Source organism: Patagioenas fasciata, chromosome 1 (assembly GCF_037038585.1).
Source record: "Patagioenas fasciata isolate bPatFas1 chromosome 1, bPatFas1.hap1, whole genome shotgun sequence".
Taxonomy (NCBI): Eukaryota; Metazoa; Chordata; class Aves; order Columbiformes; family Columbidae; genus Patagioenas; species Patagioenas fasciata.
Window position 1 is genome coordinate 78674466 of NC_092520.1, and position 7296 is coordinate 78681761.

The window sequence follows — 7296 nt, forward strand, 5'->3', positions numbered from 1 at the left end:
AGGATGTTTGTCAACGGAGCATCAATGGCCTATGAAGCTTTCTTTCTCACTACCAGCTTGGTATGAGTCAGGGAGTAAGCAGTAACCACCAGCCTGTTTGTCTAAACGTTAGTTGATTTCTAGGTCACATTACTGAATTTCCCTTGTTTCTTTAAAAAATACCATTTTTTTTTGTACAGTAGTTTGGATATGACCGATTATTCAGGTGCTGAAGTCATGTCTTTTGTCTAAGAAAATTCTTTAAATGTGTGGTGGGCTGATATTGGCTAGATGCCAGGTGCCCACCAAGCCACTCTTATCACTCCCCTCCACAGCGGGGGGAGAAAATAAGATGGAAAAAAAAATGTGTGTCAAGATAAAAGCAGTTTAATAAAGCAAAAGAAAAAGCTGTGTGTAGAAGCGAAGGAAAACAAAAGATTTAATCTCTACTTCCCATCAGCGGGCAATGTCCAGCCACTTCCCAGGAAGTGGGGCTTCATTATGCATAGTGGTTGCTCCAGAAGACAAACATCATAACAACAAATGACTCCTCGTCCTCCCCTCCTCCTTTCTCTTAGCTTTTATTGCTGAGCAGGCCTCATCTGGTACGGTATATCCCTTTGGTCCATTTGGGTCAGCTCTCCCGGCTATGTCCCCTCCCAAGCTCTTACCCAGCCCCAGCCCATAGGGTGAGAGGGAGACGTTAGAGACAGCCTGGCTGCTGTGGGAGCACAGTCCAGCAGTAGCCAAAACACTGGTGTGTGAACACCTTCCTGGCTACAAGCACAAAGTGCAGCGCTAAGGGGGCTGCTATGGGGAAAATTAACTCCATCTCAGCCAGAGCCAACACAAGATGTCAGACACCAGGTGAGATCTATTTAACTAGCATTGCTTTAGTCTCAGAAGAATGTCTGTTCCTAAATATTAGCACTTCCACTTTTCAGCCAGGTTATGGATCTTTTTTCTCTCTTCTAGAAAGTAAAACAGGAAATGATGACGAGAAGAAGACTCCTCCGCACCTCAATACATCTCAATAGTACTGTAATAAATGCAGATTGTGCAGAATTAGTTAGTGCAGTTCCATTGTTCTTCAATAAGGAATGTGTAAGCTCCAGGATGAGATAAACATGCTAAATCAGACTTTTCTTCTCTTTTTCCCCAATACTTCCCCTCTCTCCTAAATAAATTGAAAATAACTCTGCTGTGACTAACAGGAGTGGTCAAACCACTCATTTGTAAGAAAAAATTCCACTCCTCTATATGCTTCATACAAAAATAATATTTGTAAAAGTAAGGTCTTGGGGTTTTTTTGTTTGTGGTTTAAGCGTGATATTTATGTGAAGAAAATAGTAGGCCACGGTGTTGGTACGCACACACTACAGGTGGCAGCAGTGCATATTCTATAGATGACAGAGTTGCACAGATCTGGGGTTTCTCTTTCTCTGCCCCTATGCAGTTGCTTTCACTGACTTCAGATGCCTGACAGAGCTTCTACCAGCAGAGGCAATTCATAAACTCATATTTTCAGAGTATACTCAGATTCTGCATTTCTGAGATTTGCTACTTCATTGTGATTTTTCCATATTTTCTACAACTTTGGCTGCTTTTTTAATCTGTTTTTCATTCTCTGTTAACTGATAATGCATCCTGTTGAATTAATCAAATAATGTTAGATTCTTAACTTGGGAAATGCAGCTCCAGAACCAACTGACAACATACTATCAGCATATTAGCTAGAAAGTTGCCTTGTCAGCAAGGAAAACCCCACATTTTTAATATAGCACTAATCATCAGCTAAGTCAATAACCTGAGTTGGAAAAAGTTTAGCAAGAGCCACAGATTAGCCACCAGCTTCTGTTATCTTCTGCCCTGTTAACCACTCCAAATGTTCTCAGAGCCCAGATTTCAGCACATGGTACATTCAATACACTTTTGATGAAATCCTGTAAATGTCCAGTTTTTATGCTCCAGTATTCTCAAGTATTCCTGTTTCCAAGAAAATCAAATTTATAATGTGAGGGGAGGCTGCACATTTCTGGCACATGCAGTTGTGCAGATGTTATTCCTTAAGGATGACTATCTTGATTGCCTCTGTGAATAATGGCTATGAGATGGCAAGGAGCCAACAGTTCTCTTTTAGCAGAAGGTATAAAACCACTCTCCTACTGAAAGAAGGCCCCCAGTAGGATAATATATTATTACGCATGATTCAAATTACAGGATCTGCAGCAGGGGAGCTAGTGGCTGAATCAGGACAGCCGCACACAGAATACTGATGATGGGATGATGGAATGCATCATGCATTGAAAGAGCTATGGTTTAGCATTTAAATTCTCTGTATTTTCAAAGTGACTACAAGGATCAATATATAACTGAAGCTCCATAAACAAATTGTATATTATTGTGTGTGTGGAAGGTTGAAGTTATCACGTTGTGCCAAAAATTCTATTTAAGAATATTTCTTTAAATAAAATTTTGCTTTACCAAAGACTGTTGACCTCTTGAAGCCCACTAGCAATACATATAGCTTTAATTTAATAACACAATATTGAATTTGTCTCATATCTGATTTTGTTTCAGCTATTAGAATACTGAAGAGCAAAACCTTGCCTCATTACATTATGCGGTCTGAAATCTCTGCATTCCACAGTATTCTGGGCTGTTCCTAAATTGTTCGCACAACAAATTACTCTACCCACAAAGAACTAAATCCAAATGTTCAACACAATGTTGGCTTGCCCAAACGTTTTCCGTTTATAATTGAACACATCTCAAGAAAATGTGCATGTTTAGTATTTAAAAAAAAAAAAAAAAGAAAAAATCAACAAACCAAACTTATTCCTTAATATGAAAGGCTGGTTAGAGAATAGTTTTTCAAGCTAAGATCTAATCTCTTCTGTGTAGATTAAGCACATCCTAAGTAAAAAGAGAAATAGCTAAACAAAAATTCTATATTTCGCTTTACCCTGAAGCAGTATGCAAGCTCTCCCTTGACTTCCTTTCATACTGGCTGTTGTATTCAGTTATTCTGGTAAATGGATGCAAATCAGGTGCATTGTGTTGAGGTGGAAGGAAGGGGGTGAAATTTGTTCAGAAATGATCTCAGTTCTATTCATTAATAAAATGACATCTTGGCTGAAAGTGGTGAAGAATGAAATATAACAGTACTGAGCTTCACTCGGTTGTAACAGATGCATGTAAGAACCTTTATAGAAAGCCAGATATGTAAAACGACCGCAGAGAAATGATTTCTGAAGCATTAGAATAAGTACTTAGACCGTGATGGCAGCTAGAGATGCAAACTCGATGCTGCAGCAACACCCTTTTTACCTTCCAAGATGGTTAAAGGCAACCTCAGACTATAAATGGAAGAAGCAGTACCACATTAGTTAAGGACTACAAGGAGTCAAACATACATGTAAGAAAAATATATGCACAACACTAACAACAGAAGACTCTTTTAAAGGTTTTATGGGGCCAACAGCAAAAAAATGGAACAATGCCCATGGTTACCTGCAGAGACAGCATACAGTTAAAAAAAAAAAAAAAAATCAGGAAAAATGAAGCCACCGTTTTGCATAGCGATTCAAATTATGCTGGCAGAATAATTAATGGAGGACCTAATCTCTGTGAGGAAAAAAAAAAAAAAAGAAAAGAAAAAAAGGATACGTTAAACAAAGTTCATTACTGCATGATGTAAATGAGTTTCTCACCAGTGATGTCACTGATTGGCTGGGATGTAGAGCTGGTTTCGAACAGTGCAGCATGGCCGGATTGGCTGCTAGCTCTTCTGGTTACTGCCTGCTTGGGCAGCGGTCGAACCAGACACTTTCTGTCTCTCTTGTTGTCGTTTGAAGCAAATCTTGTTCAGCCCAGCTGTGTCTCCATAGTAGTGGCACCCTAAGAGAGTCTCCCTCCTGCTTCCCACAGCTCATCTGTAAGGCGGTCGCTGCTGTGAAATACCAGCCTTTGGCACGGAGCCCAGACTGCGTTGTTAGATCCGTCTATAATACAGAAAAGAATTTTTTTAAAGCAGTTCTTTCACTGAATTACATCCTAAGAAGGATTAATAAGCACTAAATTGCAACTGATTTGTGGACTTTTAAATTATGTAGCTAGCACACTTTCTGAAATAAAACATTATCTGACCTGCAATAGCACAGCATCATTGGTTTAAAATAAAAAAAATTTAAAAAAAAAAATTTAAAAAAAATGAAAGGAAGAAAGAGAAGCAACAACTCTTCTTTGTTTACCTTGATTACAAAAAAAAAAAAGTCTTCATTTTTTTCCCCCTAAAATGGTAACTGATATCTTGGTGCTACGCAAGAATATTTTAGACTATCGCCAGTTTTCTATTTACATCCGAGTCATTATTTTCAGGTTAAGACAAGGGATCTTAATTAGCATTCTCTTTAACTACGCGAACTGAGACAGGGCATGAAAGAAAAATGCAGTATGGAAGAGACAGAGAGAGGAAGAAAAAAAAGAAAAAAAATCTGTGCAGCTTTTACAGTTCAGCTGTCTGACCCCCTGCAAAAAGAATGCAGTCATATCAACTTTGCCAGACAATGGAGTACCTACAGGCTTTCCTCTAGACAAGTCCTTTATAACCAGTCAGTATTATGTGCTGCAGACAGTGGCCAATCGCTAAGCTGCTTTCTACAGCAGTGACACAATAGGTGCACTGGCCACACTGTCCTTCTAGCCTCTGACAGCGGTTCAGGTTCATTTTTTGTACACTGGAATACGTCTTTAATGTTCCCACTGTATGAAAAAAAAAAAAAAAAACAGCTTAAGCTTGCTTTGTTTTGCTATAATTACATCAGCCTAATTACTGCAGCCGAGCCGCAGTGCCACTGCTCAGAGTGGCGCATAGGCATGCACGTCATATAAATATGCATGAGCACGCCTGCTTATTTAAATACAAAAATGCATCAATTGCTGGTGGTGCCTTTTTGTTTTTGTTTTCTGCATGCCCTTCCTCCCCCCTCCAACACGCATTCCCGATAAACCAAATGAGCTAAGGATGCCTAGCAAATACGGTCACCATTCTCTCTTTATTTATCCCAACTTTTATTCATTTCATTCTAATTGCAAGGATTCAGTAGCAACTAAAAAAAGGAAAAATTTCAAATGCGAATGAGTCTCAGTTAGTAAGGGGAAGGGTGTTGCAGACCTAGGGCATTTTTCTCCCTTGTCACTAACCATCAGAGTAAGTGCCTGTAAATGAATCTGCACACACTCCATCACAGCTACGCATCAGATGCCCAGTTCTTATTAGGAGCCCGATGATCCCCCAGCATGTGCACGCACCCAGCTTGTGTGTTTTGGTATCCCCTAATTACAGCATCTCTTGTAACAGTACCTGAATCCGCTCATATAGTCAAAAGATTAAATCATCACTATTCGCGTATTAGACAGACATAATTGGGCACATTCAATAGTGGGAATCGCCATGCTAATTTTTCTGATTTTATGCATGGGATTTACATATTCATGAAGAGAATAGCTGTTATGACCACCGACAGAGCAACATGAAAAGAAAAGACACCATTCTTCAGCACACAGAGTATACAAAACCTAGAGGGAAAAGATGCGGCATATGGCGACAAGGAGAAGTTGTTTGGCTTTTGAGGGTTATTTTATTTCCTATTTATAAATTCTGGGTAGACGGCTTACAAAAACATAGTAAGTATTCTGAACACGAAGGCAAAGTACATCTATGTAATTAGTAATTGTCCACTGGTAGCTGAAACAAAATAATTTTCCAGTTGGTGCCCACTGTTCTGCAAGTTTTGCCTTTACAGTAGAGATCATTTTCAGTTTCTGGATGCTTCAGACATGTTCATTCAGGAATGTACAAAAATACTAATGAATCAGGAAGGAATAGAAATTCCATCTGATGTTTTAAAATCTAATGCCTGCTCTGAATTAGGGAAAAATACCTTTCCTAGGAAAGCTGGTGTTCTTCATTACTATAGGTGCTTTTTTTGCCAACTTATTAGAACTGCATGTTTTCCAAATCTGATAAAATACATCCTCTATGTGACTTTCAGGTTCTATTGTTTTTTAAACAACAAAAAAATATATCACCAGAAGAAAGACAATTCAGGCAGTATCGCAAACACATTACGCAGTGATTTTTGTAACAATTTCATATAAATAAGTTTTAACAAAGACATTGTGTTTATAGTAACCTTATCCCTTTTATGCATTTAGTATAATTATTTTACCATGTTTGTTTATCTCTCTGGCAGCTGCCATTCAAAACAGCCTACATTTCCTTATAATAGTCAGCTAACATTACCTACGGACGTGTGCTTTTCCCTGCATTTTTCTACATTAAGTAAAAGTAATACTACAAATAGTAAGGTGAAAATATTTAATTTTCCAGTGGGAAATGAAAAATTTTAATGCAATAGCCATATGTTTGACAGGTCTTGCTGTATATCAGTTTTCAAAAAACACTGTATTCAACACTACCATAAAAGAACAAAAAAGAGTTTTTTCTTTACATTTCTATACTATACATTTCTTTGAATCAGTCCTTCAATATAGTCATGCTGTAACATCTTTTAATGACAGAAATTATGTATTACATTATAAAAATATTTCAAAAGGTGATAGACTAATAAGATATCATTATAAATTTAACTAATTCAATATTTAAACTATATTAGATGTATACTGAAAAATAATCACAATAAATTGTTTTTAGTTCTCTAAAGTAGATTTTTTTTTTGCAAAAGCAAAATAAACATTAAAAAAATAAACCTATTAAAATTAACTAAAGCATATTTCTTCAACCAGACCACTGTTATTGTCTCTGTCAAAACAATAAGCTGCCAAATACCATCTTTGTGTTCGTCTCTACCTAAAATTCAAATTCAGTGACTCCAAATCTGTGAGCTATTTATTAATTTTTCCTTTTAGCTTAAATGTCTGGGCTATGACATCATACAGCACAAAAATAAGCTTAATTGCTAAAAGAGAAGCCCTGTAGAGAGCAGAACGATCATATAAATTTTAAGGTATGAACCTTAGAAAAGCCTTAGCATGGCCTCTATTCAGGAACCCTACTCCATAATGTAAAGTATATTACTGCTAATTTGAAACTTTTGTTAGAGGATAACATCAGAGAGCTTCAAGTATTCATGGAAGAATTTGAGGCAGTTTTGCTTAAAGAAAATATGCACCGTGCCTACTGAAATGGAAAAATTAATATTTTTTGTTTGTAGCAATGAGCCTGACAAATTTCAAGCACTGTAATGAAGTAAGTGAAATCACACACCTCTAAATGCAGGCAGATTTTTGTCT

The 7296-nt window shown here is 37.3% G+C and overlaps 1 long non-coding RNA gene across 1 annotated transcript; it reads left to right on the forward strand.

Moving 5' to 3' along the window:
- The first annotated feature begins 756 nt into the window (after positions 1-756).
- On the forward strand, positions 757-1269 carry LOC139827001 (uncharacterized). The gene is made up of 2 exons (XR_011737175.1): positions 757-846; positions 955-1269. It is a non-coding gene; the product is annotated as an uncharacterized lncRNA (long non-coding RNA).
- Positions 1270-7296: the final 6027 nt, after the last annotated feature.